Raw genomic sequence first — 17,300 nt, 5'->3', positions numbered from 1 at the left:
ATTGATTGAAACCAATTCCTTGCTTTGTAACAAATACCATCTCAAGGAGCCATCTTATTTCTAGAAGATAAGTCTAAGGGGTACAATCGCTGTTTCAAGTGTCTTTGCTAAGAGAGTGTAATATTTGAGACAACTATTCAGAAGCCCATCTGGCCCCATGGGCAGCTCACTGGGCCTAATTCCGAGGTTTAAGCTGCTCTTTGGGCAGAGGCCGACGCTCAGGGCCATGGCGCTGGATGAGGAGACAGGAACACTCCATAAATGACCTTGGACAAGTTAATAAACTCTCAGGGGTTGGTTTCCTTCCTTAAAAATACATACTGAACTAGAGAGCCCTGGCTCCTTCCAGTGTGAGAAAGATCAGGAAGGATGAGTGTGAAAACTCAGCAGGTGTGCTGGTGGGTGGCCACACACACACACGCGCACACACACACACACACATGCGCACTTACTAAACGGAATGCGAAAGACTTCTATTTCGTTAAATGTATCTTATAGCAATTTGAAATGAAGGCAGAATCCAACCAAGTGAAAGAAGTAATAAGTGCCCACATGCACACACACTCTCTCTCTCTCTCTCTCTCTCACACACACACACACACACACACACACACACACACACACACACACAGAGTTTGCACCTGATCTACAAGCAAGGGTGGCAAGCAGGGAGAGGTTTATATCATATGTTCTTAACATTATTCTTAGCTTGGAAGAGTTTGTTATTCATCAGGTTGGGTACATTTAGCTATTTGGTAATCTTCCTATTTCACTTTATTTTAGCAGAGCTTTTTTGTTTGTTTGTTTTATCCTAAATAAAGGAAAAATATGTTAGTTGCAACGAAGGAGCTGGAGGGACACTGAGTTCTGGCCTGTGGACTCCTTCCCTGAGCAGAGAGCCAGTTTTGGGGGGAGGGCTATGTGCTCCGTGGGTGCCCAGACAATGCAAAAGGCATTGGACTTGTGGTATCAGTTTTCATCAAAAGTTCACAGCTCACACTCAATGGATCCTTTGCATGAAAACCTGTAACTCAAATTTCAGGGAGAAACATGGCTCTTTCTTTTTCTTGTTAACACTTCTATCCACCTTCTGAGAAGATCTGAAACACCCTGTCTGTCTTTGTTGGAAAGTTTACTTCTCCCATCAAAAATGGTCCTGTTTCTTTACACCCCGACTCTTGGGGTGCCCCCATACCCATGCACGTGGACAGTGCTTGTGGAGCTGTGAGAGCATGCTGAGTGCCTGCTGAGGAGGAACAGCCTTGGAGGCTGGGGGAGGACGTGGTGTGGGGCTTTCCTGAAGGATCCACAGAGGAAAACACCTACCTCCTGTCGGCTGCCCATCTGGGGGGATCTCAGCCAAATCACGCAGTCACTGCAGTGAACTTTTGGGAGGAAGATCCGCAGTGAATATAGTTAGCTGACTTCTTTTTCTTTTCTTTTTTAAAAAACTTGTGGCATAAAAACTTGTGGTGAAATACATATACAATTTACTATTTTATCCATTTTTAGGTGTACAGTTTGGTGGCATTCAGTATATTCACAGTGTTGTGTGACCATCGTCACCAATCATCTTTCATCATCCCAAATCGAAATCCTGTCCCTGTTAAACACTAACTTCCCATTTCCCCTCCCCCAGCCCCTGCTAACCTGTATTCTACTTTCTGTCTCTATGAATTTGCCTATTTTTGGTATCTCATATAAGTAGAATTATACAATATTTGTCTTTTGGGGACTTGTTTATTTCACTTAGCATAATGTCCTCAAGTTTCGCCTATGTTGGAGCATGTGTCAGAATTTCCTTCCTTTTCAGGGCTGAGTAGTATTCCATCAGATGGATAGACCACATTTGTCTTACCCATTCATCCTTCAGTGGACACTTGGGTTGTTCCCATCTTTTGGCTGTTGTGAATAATGCTGCTGTGAACATGGGTATATGAATACCTCTTCAAGTCTCTGCTTTCAGTTCTTTTGGCTGCTTACCTAGAAGTGAAATTGCTGAATCATATGGTAATTCCGTGTTTAATTTTTTGAGGAACTGCCAACTTTTAAGTCTTTGGCTGGGGCATGCGAATGGCTGTGTGTGGATCTTCGTTGAACAACAGCTGGCCCTTCAGGGCAAAGAGAGGCTCGGGGGGGTTGGCAGGGGAGGGGGCGTTAAGCCATCTTTCATGGAAATTGTCGACTCAGTGCCACCCAGTACAGACCCCAGCTGTCCCAGCATTTTGGTTTTGTTCTACATAAATGTTCTGGAGTGCAAGTAACGCGAGCCCTTTGGCTGACCCTACATAGAGAGGTTATTAGATACACTGCATGGAGAGAAGAGGCTTGAGAAGCTACAGAGGTGGGATGTTAGCCCCGCCCTTTTGAGATGGAAGCAGGTGCACACTAGGTAAAACTCTCTGGACCTCAGATGCCTCCATGTGTGGAGGGTCACCATGTGCAGAGTGTGACGGGTAGGAATTAGAGATGGTGTGTTCAGAGTGGTAGGTATGGACAAAACAGCCGCATCAGTCAGTCCCAAGCTACCAACTGGCAGGGCTGAGATGTGAAACTGTAACCCTCTGATTCCGAACCTGGTGCTCTTCCTCTGCAATTTACACAGACCCTGACCCAGTGTTCTCATCTGTAAAATGGTACCCCAAACACCATCCTCCCAGGGCAGCTGCAAGACAAACACGGGATAGTTTGTGTCAAGAGCCTGCTCATTCCTGGTCCCAGAGGAGCACTTGCTATATGCCAGGCATTGGGCTGAGGTTTGCAAACTTCATCTCATGATGTGTGTCTCTGCCCTGGTCCTTTACAGGAGGGGTCCCAGGGCCCTTGCAGGAGTCTCTCAGGTGGCTTGGAGAGAAGGAGAACTCTGCTCAAGATGTCACATCTACAAACTGGTGGGGCGCATTCTGTTCTCCCATCTCTGCTCCTGAGATGGCCCTAGGCAGGAGGGCCGGGCAGTGCCTGGCAGGCTGGCTGCATGGTGCCGTGGCCCAGAGCTGACTGGGGCCACTGCTGTCTCTGCCTGGTTTCCTGCGTCTGGATGGGTCTGAGGTTGTGAGTGGTTTCCTGTTTCTCTGCAGCTCAGGACTGGCCTAATTGGAAAGACATGTCGGGCTGATGTATCCAGTGTGCTGGAGAGGAGACGGGGTGGGGCGGGGGGGAGTCCAGTTTGCTCCAGTCGTGTCTGTAGAGGAAATCTGAAAGCGGACACACATGGAAGGATTGGAGACTGTGGACCTCAGGGGTGCTGAGAATATGGGGGATTCTCTGAGGACCCTCCATGGGCCACATCATGCAGACCACTTGGTACAAAGCAGCTTGGAAGGGGCAGCACTGAGACTGTCCTGTGGTGGGCAGTCTCCCTGGCTCTCTGAGCCTTTTTCCTGGCCAGTAAATGAGTGTGGTTCTGTTTCACAAAGATGGGAGCCCACGTACGGCCACGTGCTTTGTGGGCACCAAAGTATGACAAAGATGTTAGTCACTCTAAAGACCTGGGCTCAAAATCTGCGGTGAACAAACACATATAACTTTCAGAATACTGTCCATTTAGCTCTCAAAAGAACATATCAGAGCACAAGATGAGGTGTGCCAGTCCCCTTCAGAGTGGATAAAGAAGGGAACTCAAACAAGCAGCGTGAGAGGTTTCTTATAAAGGAAGAAATAGGCATGGTTCCCTGTTGTCCGGGACTTAGAGTATTCTTGATCTGGGCACAGTCTAAGATTCTAATTTTAGCTTCTTGCTCCCAGATTTAATATTGGGTCTGGAGTAGAAGCACTTTGCTCCACCACTGTCTTCCTTATCTACATGTCTGACAAGCCTTAGTTTTCTCATCTGAAAATGGCCAATCAAGGCATCGTTTTGAGGGTTGAAAGGGATGATGTGAGTAAGTGTTCAGCATGCCCTCAATCACTATTGAATTCTCCAGCTGCTATTCACCTTGCTTCCTAAATAAGTTGCCAATGGCTCCGGGATTCACAGTTTCTTTCCATAAATCCCTGAAGTTCCTGTGCAACAGGCCTCCTTGCTTCTGCCCTGGGGCTCATCAGAGGGCGAGAGCAGATGCAGCAGGCTGGATGTCACACTGTGAAGCGGCCGCCCATGTGCCCGAGGAAATCGTGGCCACCACAAGCGGCATTCCATCCCCTGGTTCATGGTGACTGGCCACAGGAACACGGGCTTATTAGGGTCAGCTCACACCGGTGCACTGATCAGTCTTCCTCAGAGCTTGGGGATGGGGGTTTCCCCTCTCCCTTCGCCCACCACCCCCTGACCATGACCGAGGGTCCCAGGTTTGTGCAGAAGGTCCTGAGGTATTAAAGTTGTGTTGGCCAGAAGGTCCAGCCCTTCGCTTCTGCCTTCAGCCTGCAGAGTTCACTGTCCAGCTCTGTGGGCTCCCATGGTGAACCTCTCACTCCAGGGGTGGCAGGAGGTCAAGAAGGGAGGGGCTCCCAGCTGGTTCTAGGTAAAATGGCAAAGCAGGCAGTGTTTTGCTCAGGTTTTGAAGAAGCAATGGAATGTAGCAAGGGTTTCGCAGTCAGAGCTGCGCTCAGTTGGAACACTGACATTCACCAGCTGTGTGGTCTGGGAAAGGGTGGCTCCCTCCTCTAACCTCAGTTTTGCTCATTTGTAAAAATGGAGATGAGCCTGCATGCATGCATGTATGCATGCGTGCGTGCGTGTGTGTGTGTGTGTGTGTGTGTGTGTGTGTGCAGATGTGATGACCAGTAGAGAGGAAGGTACCAAGGACGGTGTCTAGCAGATCGTAAGTGTTCCATAAGATCAAATTCACCCTCCCCTTCTCTCCCCCAGTGTACTGTGGGAAGCTTCTCAATCTCTTTTCAGCAGTAATTTAAAAAATATATATTTTTTAAATTGAAGTATAGTTGATTTACAACGTTGTGTTAGTTTCAGGTGTACAGCAGAGTGATTCCATTATACACACACATGCACACACACACGTGTGTGTGTATATATATATATATATATATATATATACACACACACATATATATATCTTTCAGAATTTTTTTACATATAGGTTATTACAAAATATTGAGTATAGTTCCCCATGCTATACAATAGGTCCTTGTTGTTTATTTATTTTACATTTAGTAGTGTGTATATGTTACTCTCAAATTTCTAACTTATTCCTCCCCACCCCCTTTCCCCTTTGGTAACCATAAGTTTGTTTTCTATGTCTGTGAGTCTGTTTCTGTTTTGTAAATAAGTTCATTTGTATCATTTTTTAAAGATTCCACACATAATATATATGTAATATAATATCCATATGATATCATATGATATTAGCCTTTCTCTGTCTGGCTTACTTCACTCAGTATGATCATGTCTAGTTGCATCCATGTTGCTGCAAATGGCATTATTTCATTCTTTTTTATGGCTGAGTAGTGTTCCACTGTGTATATGTACCACATCTTCTTTATCTATTCCTCTGTTGATGGACACTTAGGTTGCTTCCATGTCTTGGCTACTGGAAATAGTTCACCAGTGATTTTCACCTGCCATGTGCCAAGCATTGCACTAAGTCATAGGAGTGCATTGAGGGCACCTTAAACCCTGGCACCATGGAGCTTGAATTTTCTGAGGAAGAAACCCTTGCAGACAAGCAATCTCCCCCAGGATGGTCCCGGGGCCATAATAGGGGAAGTGTAGGTGCTATGGGGGCACCAAGGAGGATTTCTGTCCCCTTCCATTGTTGAATAAATATTCCTTAAACCTTCCCTGTGCCAGGCTGTCCAGCAGGCACTTGATGGACTGAGATGAAGGATCCATGCCTGTGCTGTCAGGGAGCCCGTGGTCCAGTGAGGCAGATGCACAAGTGAACAGACAGTTCACTAGTTTAGACACTGGTACAGAAATACACCTTTTGAAGGCAGTATCTCATAGGGAGTCCTCCACTGCTTCCACTGTGAACTGCATACCCTTGATTGTGATGGAGATCTGGGTGTAAATCTTTTTCTTTTTTTTGGCTTTTTTAAAAAACTTTATTTTTATAATTTATTTTTAATACAAATTTTAAAGGTTACATTCCATTTACAGTTATTAGAAAATGTTGGTTATGTCCTCCATGTTGTACAATACGTCCTTGTAGCCCATCTTACACCCAATACTTTGGATCTACCACTTTCCACCCCTGTATTGCCCCTCCCCCCTTCTCCACACCAGTAGCCACTAGTTCATTCTCTGTATCAGTGAGTCTCTTTTCTTTGTTGTATTCACCAGTTTGTTGTACTTTTGAGATTCCACATATAAGTGATATCACACAGCATTTGTCTTTCTCTGTATGACATATTTCACTTAGCATAATGCCCTCCAAGTCACAGCTCTACTAGTCAAGATTATAATGACCAAAGTCCACCTTGGTTTCCCCACTTACAGCGAATGGGGTGAGTGAGTCTAATGATAAAAGTCCACCTCCGGGTTGGAATTTCATCTGTGTTGGCTTGTTAGATCTATACATAGGTAGGCGAGATTGATTCATTTCCCATAAACAGACCAAGGAGGTGAAGTGACTTGTTCAAAGTCACTCGGCCGGAGGGTAACGGAGTAGGTTTCAAATCTAGGTCTATTGGTGTCTCCAAACCTCATGTGTTTTCTTGCTGTTGCACTTTCCCTCCCTGGGTGGGAATAGATGATATCCATTGTCCTCATTCTCACTTAGAACTTGCCCCAAGGCCAAGTGCAATGGATTTCCAGGTGGTCCCACCTTTGGGGAAGGGACGCTGTGCAAGAACTGAGCCCCATCTCTCAAGCAGTGAGTGACGGAATCCCCAGATCCTGAGACTGTTTTCCTGACCATATTCGGAGGAAGCCCATTGCTCCATGTTTGTCTAATTGATCCCAGGGCCAGGCAGTGGCGAGCCAGCACAGGGCATCTGCTGACTGTATGTCATTCTATTTTTTGAGTTGGGATTCACAGGAAAGTGAAACCACATTTTTTTGCAGCCAAGTGGGGGTGGAGCTCTGCACTTGAACAATGGGTTGGCTCCTTGGACACCAGACGGGCACAGTCATATTTGGTAATATGTGGGGCAGGAAATAATTATCTATCCGTACATTTATTTTCAGGGCTCTGGGCAACAGGCAACTGAATCCAAATATGGTCTGAAGAAAGCTTTGGTTCCATTATATACTGTCTTCTCTAGGCCCTGGCTCTTTGAGCTTTGACAATTGGCCTTTAAACAATTCAAACTATGTCTTCCAATGCAATGAGCATCGTTAAACACATAGACACACATGCACGCCTGCACACATGCTGCCTTTTAAAGAGAGAGCTCTAAAATTAGGAGATTGGGATTAACATGTACACACTACTATATATAAAATAGATAAAGACCTACTGTATAGCACAGGGAACTCTACTCAATATTCTGTAATGACCTATATGGGAAAAGAATCTGATAAAGAATGTATATATATATGTATATATATCTGACTCACTCTGCTGTACACTTGAAACTAACACAACATTATAAGTTAACTATACTCCAATAAAAATTTAAAAAAATAAAGAGAGGGGGGTCTAAGGAATCTTCACGTGGTTTGAGCACTGGGCAGAGGATCGACTCTCAGAGCCTTGGGGAAAAGGAGGACTTTGGAATCAGAGCTGAGCTGGAACACTGACCTCATCAGTTACTAGCTCTAGAACATTGTTCAAGATTTAACTTCTCCTAATCTTAGTGTCTTCATCTTTAAAATGGGCATAAAAATTCCTACCCCAAAAAGGCAAAGGTGAAATGAGATGCTGCTCTCTGAAGCACCTTGATGCATGGAAGGTATCTATACTATCTGGATAGTGTACCCCATGTTCATGTCCTTGTTAGAACCTCGGAACATGACCTTATTTGGTGACACAGCTGCTGCAGATGTAACTAGTTAAGATGGGGTCATACCTGAGTTGGATGGGTCCTTAATCCAATATGACTGGTGTCTTTATAAGAAGAGAAACACAGATATGGAGATGAAGGCCATGTGATGATGGAGACAGACATTGGACTGATGCAGCTGCAACTCAAGGAAAGCCAAGGATGGCCACCACCACCAGAACCTGGAAGAGACATAGAAGGATTCTCTCCAGGGTCTCAGAGAGAGCAGGGCCCTGCTGACACCTTGATTTCAGACTTCCAGCCTCCAATACTGTGAGAGAATAAATCTCTGTGTTTTAAGCTATCCAGTTTGTGGTGATTATGTTACAGCAGCTCCGGGAGCCTAATGCCTGCCCCAATAAATATTTTGTATAAAGAGCCCACTTCAGGATCTGGCACAGAAACTCAGCATTTATCCTTTGCCTACACTTGGTGCCTGGAGTTGCACCAGGGCTTGGAGGATAGAAAGATGATTAGTCAGGCTGCCTGACCTCCAAGGGCCCAGTTCATCAAATGTTAGTTCTCTCCTCTCTTCTACTGTATTCTGTTCTCTGTTTAGTTCTCTGCAAACAGCTCAGCATAAAAACAAAAACAAAACAAAACAAAACCCTCAATCTATTTCACATGCATTCCCATACTACGAAAATTTAGGGCACTGGTTTATTTTACACGGAGACCACATACAAATTCCATCTACATATATACTTACATATTTAGTTCTGTGTCTCCCTTCCAGAGCCTCTTTGAAGTTCACAGAGATGTTCTGAGATGCCACGCTTGGTAATAGCTAACAAATCTATGTATACACTTACCTTTTGAACCAATAACTACACTTCAGAAACTTACTCTGAACCTTCCAGAGCCTCTTTGAAGTTCACAGAGATGTTCTGAGATGCCACGCTCTTCCCAGGGGGTCTGCTGCCTTCAAATCTCTGAGTGGGCAAATGTAATTTATATGGGCATATATCATGCTTAGAAAGGCCAATGCCATTTCTTCAGGCCCCTGTGAACACTTAAGGCTGACAGTGCCTAAATAAACTGGTTTATTTACTGCAGTAGTTACCTGTTTAAGACTAGCTGTTATGTTAAGTAACACAGAGTGCCCAGACTAATAAATTTACAGCGTGCCTGTTTGTTTTACTGTAGAATTTATTGCAGCAGTAATAACTGTCAGAGGGTGAGCCTGGAGAAAGGGCTGGAGCTATCACTTGGAGGATCCATCACCAGATCGACTTCCTGGCAGCCACACAGGAGCTCTTTTGTCACCAAATCAAGCATCTGAGTGTCGACTTTGGATGGATGGAAGGGGAACATGGGATCGAACTTCTTGAGGGCAGATCTTCACTTCTGATTGACCCAGATGAATGTGAGTTACAGGCCGCAGGTGTCAATCACAGAAGCCCCTTGGAGACTGACTTCCATGGGTTTGAGGGGTGCTGCACGTACCAGGAGAGAGGGATGCACAGTTTTCCAACCCTGGCTAACTGGAGGGTGGCCAGTGGAAAAAGCACATGAAATATGCAGAATCTTCTACTCCCTGTTCTTAATTCAGTTTGGTTCTCTGTTTTTAGACCAGCTGGGGGCCTGGGACTGGACCCAAGATGAGACTGTGGGTGTGGAACAGGGTTGTGTAGTAGTTTGAAGCAGGGGCTTTGGGTCAGATAGGTAAGTTCTAACCCTGAAATGGTCATTTAAAAGTTGTGTGACAATGGATAAAATGTATTAAAATTTCTAGGGCATGCATTCCTCTTCTGAAAAACTGGGATAAAATAATCATCTACTATACGAGATTGTTGACCAGAGGAGATGCTATTACAAATTCCCGGTACCTAAGATGCACCTGATAAATGCTAACTTCCAGTGGTATTTTGATCGGTTACTTATAGACTCTTGGCTCCAGACAAGAGGGAAAACAAGAGAGAAGTTATCTAGTCTGATTCTTCCCTTCCTGCCTATTTGCAGAAGGGGAAACTTCTTGCATAAAAAGGTCAATGACTTGTCCAAGGTCATGCTGCGAATGTGTGGCCATCTTGGTAAGAAACCAGAAGGTCCCCCAAGTCTTAATCCTGACTCTAAGTCATTCATTCCTTCTACAAACAATTATTAAGCCCCTTCTGTGGTCTCAGCAGAGCTGGAAGAAGAGATGGAAGACTTGTCTGTTTACCCTGCCAGGTGGAGCCTCAGACACCTCTGGATCCCAGGTGTTAATCACAGGACCTCACATGCAGTGGAGGAGCAGAAAAGGTTTGTGAAATGAAGAAATGACGATTCCTGCCTCACAAGACAATTCCTGCTTCACTTGCTTTTATCACCACACTTTTATCACAGTGTAGTGATAAAAGCAAGCGAAGTGCTTTGAGGGAATTTAGAGTAGTGACCACGGATCCTCAGGGTGGGAAGGCTTTCTAGAGGAGGAAATACCCTCTCTTTGTCTTGAGGGTCATGGGCAGCTAGCCAGGCAGACAATGGGGTGGTCAATCCAGAGAAAACAGTACATGCAAAGGGCCTTTGAAGTTAAACAAAAATCTCCGAGTGCTACAGAAGTGTAGGTTGGGCCTTGTCAGTTGTGCAGAGACGAGCTGTGTGTTGGGAGGAGGTATGTCTTGAAGAATCCTCCCTGGCTATGCCTTCTGAACACTCTCTGTTAGGATCCTGTGATGCATTGTGAGTTAGGCAGGGGAGGGGTTATCCTCCCTACCTTGCAGGAAACTAAGGCTTTGAGGCTAAAGCAATTGGTGTAGTGGTGGCATGTATTCATTCATTTGTTTATTCCACACGGAACCAGCTCCCTAATTTGTAGAGGCCAATGCACACTGGCAATATGATACATTTCTCCCCAAAACTAAGAATCTCACAACAGCAATAGCAGAGCTTAATTCAAGTGAAGGGTCCTTCTGAACTTGAGATCGTGTGTATCTGCACAGGTCCCATGCTCATGAGGCCAGTCCTGTTTCCACAGATATTCACTGGGTGTTTATTATATGCCAGGGGTAGTTCCAGGCACTGGGGACACAGCAGAGAACAACCAGAGGTGGTCCTTTGTCTCCTGGAGTCTAGAGGGGGGAAGACACAATAAACAAGTAAAGGAATGAATGAATGAGATGGTGTCAGATAATGGTATAAGTTAAGAAGGACATAAAGCGTTTCAGGGGTGGAGTGGAATAGGTCATCACAGAGGCATTACTGAGGTGGTGAGCTGATGTCTGGACAAGGAGATGTTGTAAAGATCTGGGGGAGAAGCATCTTGGGCAAAGGAAAAACAAAGGTTGCAAAGTGGGAAGAAGCTTGGAGCATTTGGAAATAGATAACAATGCTGGTGTGGCTATAGGGGCAGTGAGGTGTTTGTGGCCCGATGTCACAGGGCCCCGCGGGACATGGCGAAGACTCCAAGTTTGACTCTAAGTGCAGTGGGAGGCACAGAATGGTATTGAGGAGGGATGAACTGACAGAAGGAGGGAGACCTCTGTTTCAAGATGGTGCTTCACCAACTTCTCTTCTCAGTGGTCTCAGCTGCAAAGGCTCAGGTGCCTCTAGTTGGTAGTATGGCTCAGTGGATAGTGATGTGGGGAGGATTGTTTTTGACCTACAAACGCAAGGAGAGCATTAGATAACCACATATGTAGCTCTCCTGTAACTTGGGCCCAAGAAACCATGAGAAAATGGGGATGGCTGGCCATGTGCCTAGTGGTCTTACTCATGTCTCCCACTGGCTCTTCTCTGATGCTAAACTTTGTTACAACAATAAATAATTGTTCTTTTATTAAAAATTCTGATAATTATGAAAAAATGCAAGCCATTAAAAGAAGTGAAAAAGTTTTTAAAAATCTAATTTTAAGTTTCTCAGAAGTAACAATTGTCAAAATTTGGTAGTCATTATTCTGGGCATCTTTATGTATATAATAGGAAACAAATGAAAATACAGCTAAAAAGAATATCTCTTTCTAGAAAAAATATAATTACGATTTTAATAAAAATCAAGTGCATTTTTTACTTCATTTATAAAGAAAAATTTGATCTTTAGATAAATATTTCTTCATTAAAAATTAGATAAAAGTTTTGGAAAAAACTTGAACATCTGAAAGATGAAAAAGTTAACACGTCAATACTTCCTTTCATCATCTCTCCCTCTAGTCCCTGATTTTTGTTAGTTATATTATTATTTTTACATTTAAATTTTACCTTGTTGCATCATTTTTATGGTTTACATGTTTTTTATATTTATGTTGTTCTTTAATCATAATTTTTGCAGTTGTTTAATCTTACTTCTATATGTGAATGGACTCAATGCCTTCCACTAGTCTTACTGTAGCTTCTCTATTCCTGAGATCATTATTTTTATTCCTAGGATTACTGACTGGGATTATAGTCCAGGAAATTTTTAAGGAATGTCTCATGACTGCTATAGTCCCTTAGTTATTGCATCCTTGATAGTATCTGTCTATTACTTTTATGGTTGAAGGCCAGTGAGGCTTAGTATGCAATTTGGGGGTTATTCTGTTTCTCTTCTGGCTTTGAATACTGAGGTCCATCTGGGTAATTTGCTTCTCTTTATTTAGATGCCTTTATGATCCTTTTCTTTACATTTGAAGGGCAATCATTTCACTGGAATTTTGTTTAATGTTGAACATGTTGTATTATTTTTTTTCCTGAGGTGTAGTATATTACTTGCTCTGTAGAATTTATAGTCTTCATGTAAGACAACTTCCTTTTAAGGTATCATTGAATAGGTTTTTGATTATTTTCTTCAGAAGCATGAATTATACATATACTGGCTCTTATTTAGCTTTTTTATATGTTACCTTTCTATAATGCTTTTTGTTGCTTTTCTTTTCCATTGTATTTTGTGTGATTTTTTTTCAAGTATATTCTCCAACTTAAAAAAAAATCAATTGTGTTTATCTGTTTTTCGTCTAAAATGATTTCCATCTCTAATACCGTTTAAAAGTTATTTTCTAGATTATCAGTTCTTGTTGCATCTGATAACCTCTTCTTTCAATGATTGTATGACTTCCTGTAATTGATTTATATAGAGAAAAATTCCCTCAAAACTATGTAGAATTATTTTTCTGAGCTCTTTTCCATCAACTTGAGTAACCTTCCTGCAATATACATACATATCTTTTGTTAATATTTCTTTTGGTATATTATTAACATCTTTCATGGCTAAAATATTTTCAGGCTATACCTATAGACAAATGACATGAAGAAGGGCAGGGGTAACGTGAGCTATAGGACATATTGAAGTCACAACTCTGGGAAAACTGAATCATTCTATTCACAAGAGCTATTATTTCTCTCATCCTGGGGGATGTCTTGCCTGAGTTTTCAACATTTGGGATGTTGCTGTGACTAATAGCATGGCCACAAATTCTCTGTGCTACCATCTTGAATTTCCTGCCTCCTTTCCATCTTGGAAATCCACTTGACTGCTACCCATATTCATCAGCTAGGAGGCAACGGCATGAGTATTGCTGGAGCTCACTCTTCTTTAGACAATACGTGTTCTTGGATAGGATCTCTACAAGGGCATTATTCACCTCTTCTATATTTAATACACAACCCTAGATCTTTAATCAAGTAACCATTAGCTATACTGCTCAAAAAGTTGGCCTTTTAGGGACAATACATTCTGCTTGAGATTGAAGCTGGAGTGTATCTTTGTTCAGCATCCTCCTCCATGTAGGTTTAGACCAGGTGGTATTTGGCAGGTGTGTACCATAGTTTATGGTTTAAAGTGGTGGTAATTCCCTTGTATCATTTGAAGATGACATATCTTCTCTCTTAGTCTCATTCATTTAAAAAAGATTACTATTTTTCGTAGGGTTTGAGAGTTGAGGGTAGAGAAAAAATTCCTTTTCTCCACCATCTTTAAGTGAACAATTCCTGTGACTCTCAGATTAAAAGGGACGAGAATCCAGGGCCTTTGCATCTCCATAAATATAAGACAATTTAGTTTAAGAATTTGGGCTAGGGTCTTCCCTGGTGGCACAGTGGTTAAGAGTCCGCCTGCCGATGCAGGGGACACGGGTTCATGCCCCAGTCCGGGAAGATCGCACATGCCGCGGAGCAGCTAGGACCGTGAGCCATGGCGGCTGAGCCTGCGCGTCCGGAGCCTGTGCTCCGCAACGGGAGAGGACACAACAGTGAGAGGCCCGCGTGCTGCAAAAAAAAAAAAAAAAAAAAAAAAAAAAAAAGAATTTGGGCTAAAAGCCAAGGGATTACAAGATGAATATTTACTTTGTGGTCCACGTTTGCTAAGTGGAATTGAGCATAACAATGATAACATTGACTATAGCAGATTGAATACTGACTCCGGTCCAGGCACTTGGCCGGGTTCTTTGTTTATTTCAATTCTAATCCAAACAACAACCGCTGTGAGGTGAGGTTTGTTTACCCCATTCTACCAGAGAGGAAAAAGGAGACCAAGAATATGAAAGATCAGGTGACTGAATGATAAACCACTGAGCTTACATTCCAGATCGAGTCAATTAACTCCAGTTGTCCCATCCCCTGTGGCCTTTGCACTATTCCAAGGTGATGATCACATTAGGAAATCAAACAAAGAAATTAACATGAAGAAACCCTGAGTGTGAATGTCAGCCAGCCTACAGTCAGAGGAGAAGAATCAGAAAGCAGAGACTAAGTTGCTCTCGGGTGTTTTTGTTATCAACAGGCACCAAAGTCCTGCCATCCTGGGAGCAAGTTCTCTGACATGTGGGGGAAGCGTTAATTTATTAACTTGTGTGGGAGCGATGGGGCGGGGGAGATGTCCTCGAGAACTTTTGGCAGCCTTGCGGGAAAAGGATGGTGGCGGTGTGTTTCACATTGAACTTGGCATAAATGGGAGTGATGGGGGTGTTCGGAAGTGATCAGATGGTACTTCCAGTTTGTCTGCAAGAGCCTAATTACTGACCTGACACCCGTTGCTTCAAATAGGACTGGGAAGCAGTGAACTGGTGTTTGGAAGCATCTGGTAATGCAATTACCCTGTCAGCTCTTTATCCACTTGTAGCCTTGTCATTAGACATTTTTTTTTTTCCGTTGATATTCTTAAAATGTAGAGTTACCAACGGGAGCAATTTAAAATGATATATAGTTATTTTTGACTCCTCTCCTGCCGAGGGAGAACTTCGTAAGTGATGTCACAGTAAACGAAATGTGAGAGAAACCTCAGAAATGAAATTTGTAAGGGCAGAGACTGCAGGAGGAAGAGAAAGATCATCTCCAGGGCTCCTGAGTGCTAATGAATTAACGGGGAAGCCCAGTTAATGAGTTCCGAGGAAGGGTTGTTGTCAGAGGTTCCCAGGTAATAGTGAAGAATTAGGACTCCCGAGGCAGAGCCAGAGACATTCAAAGTGGCCCCCATGGCTCTAGAAAAGGAGAGTTGAAATATTAGGGGGATAGGTCCCACTCTGGTTAAAGGGGTGAGTGGAAGAGCTTGCCAAGGATCATGGACACAGGGTAGGCCCCAGTACCATGGGTTTCAGGCTACTTATCACTTTTCTTATAGGAGCATATAGCCAGGAGCAGATGAGGCGGGGCAGAGAGGGCTGGTCCCTCCTTTCCTCTCATCTTCCCTTAGATGTTAAATTGTCTCCAGCAGTGGAAGACCAGCGACTGTGAATCCCATGCCGTGTATCCTTCCTGAGCCTCTGCTAACTCTCAGGGCCAAGAAGCTCCCAAAATGGGGCCCTCTCTTTAGAGGGAGGGCCATAATCTGAGGAGCCGTGCTGGATTACAGGCATTTTAGTAAGCAACCATTAAACAGGTTCTGGCTGCCTGTTAATGCAGTGAGGTCTCCTAACTGGGTACAGTGAAAAACAAGCTAGAAGAACCTGGCCCAGAAGATTGTGCTTGCTCCAGTAAGTCATAGTGACCCGGGGGGTGATGGCCTTGTGTTGAGTGGCCACTGGGAGTTGGTGCGCAAGCTTCTCCCTGTTCTCTCCCCAGGTGGCACTGGAGCCTCTTCCTGCCCTCAGCCTGGGCCTTCCCCAGTGGTGGTAAAGATAAGCATGATTCCTCTCTCTTCAGCTCTTTTCAGAGGCATCCTGCCCACAGTGCCCAGTCCCAGGGAGCCCCTGTCAGGTGGCCAAGACGATCACTCATGTAGCTCTTGGGGAATCAAAAACCAGCGTGAAAATAAAGCTGAATGATGGAAAAAAAAAGAAAAAAAATTTTTTTTGCACAGTCTTCTGGGCCAGGGTTCTTCTAGCTTGTTTTTCACTGTACCCAATTAGGAGACCTCACTGCATTAACAGGCAGCCAGAACCTGTTTAATGGTTGCTTTCTAAAATGCCTTTAATCCAGCACTGCTCCTCAGATTATGGCCCTGCCTCTAAAGAGAGGGCCCCATTTTTGTTGAAATATTAGGGGAATAGGTCCCCTAACTGGGTAAAAACTCAGGAAAACAAGAGATGGTGAGGAAAGATGGGAGTCCTGGGGTCCTGGAGAGATGTGAAAGGCTGAAGATGGAGAGCCTGCTGGGAGTCTCCCTGTTCCTTATTTTTCTAAAAATGGGGAGAAGTGAAAGGAAGTTGGGAGAACAGAGTTTTTCAGACCTGCTCTCAAGATAGTAGGTATGGTTTGAAAGAGGAAAGTGGGTGGGGGTTGAAGACTTTGGAGGTTGACCGTGTCGGGTTTGGGGACACCAGAAGTTTTGCAATTCTTTTGAGTTGTGTATGGACAAATTTCATTCTCTCTACATTTACCTGAAGAGGCATTTAAAATTCAGAAAGGCTTAGTTATTTGTGTGCCCAAGGCTCACTCAGCTCCCAGGTGGTGCAACTCTGATTTCGTCCAAGGTTTTTGGAATTTGCTATGAAAATTCAGAGAGCTTACAGCATAAGTGGGGGAGGCAGATACATAGACCCGAACAACAATGTAACGGGAAGGAGTTAGAGCAAAATTATTGCCCTTAGACTTATTCCCAGCCTCATACCGCACCAGGCTAATACTTTCCCTTATGAGATGTTTGTGGGCGTCAGCTTAGATGTAGGATGTCAAGCAGTCTTGTAAACTCCAGAGGTCTCTGGAAAACTGATAAAATCCTCTATGTGGACCTCTGAACAGTGTCAGACAAACAATGCTGACCAAATTACTTTGGTAAAATCTTAAGCAGATAATTCTGGTTGCCTAATTACCAAGAGCATCTGCCACAGCTCCAGGTTACCAAGGCTTTGTTCAGTACGTCTCTTGTTTCCTTCATTCTTTACTTAGGAACCTGTTCAACCGCCACCACATGCCAGATCCTGTGCTGGGAGTGTGACATTGAAGGGGGAAGCCAGACTGGTCCCTTGGAGCTTTCAGTCAGGGAAGAGAGGGTAACACTTATCGATAACAGCCCACACAGAAATCAGTCATGATGTATGATTGATTGTGTCTCGTCTCTGTGCCTGACTTCACTTAGGTCGCCTTCCTCA

This window comes from Lipotes vexillifer, unplaced genomic scaffold, assembly GCF_000442215.2.
Source record: "Lipotes vexillifer unplaced genomic scaffold, Lipotes_vexillifer_v1.1 scaffold262, whole genome shotgun sequence".
Lineage (NCBI taxonomy): Eukaryota > Metazoa > Chordata > Mammalia > Artiodactyla > Lipotidae > Lipotes > Lipotes vexillifer.
This window is presented reverse-complemented; position numbering follows the sequence as displayed.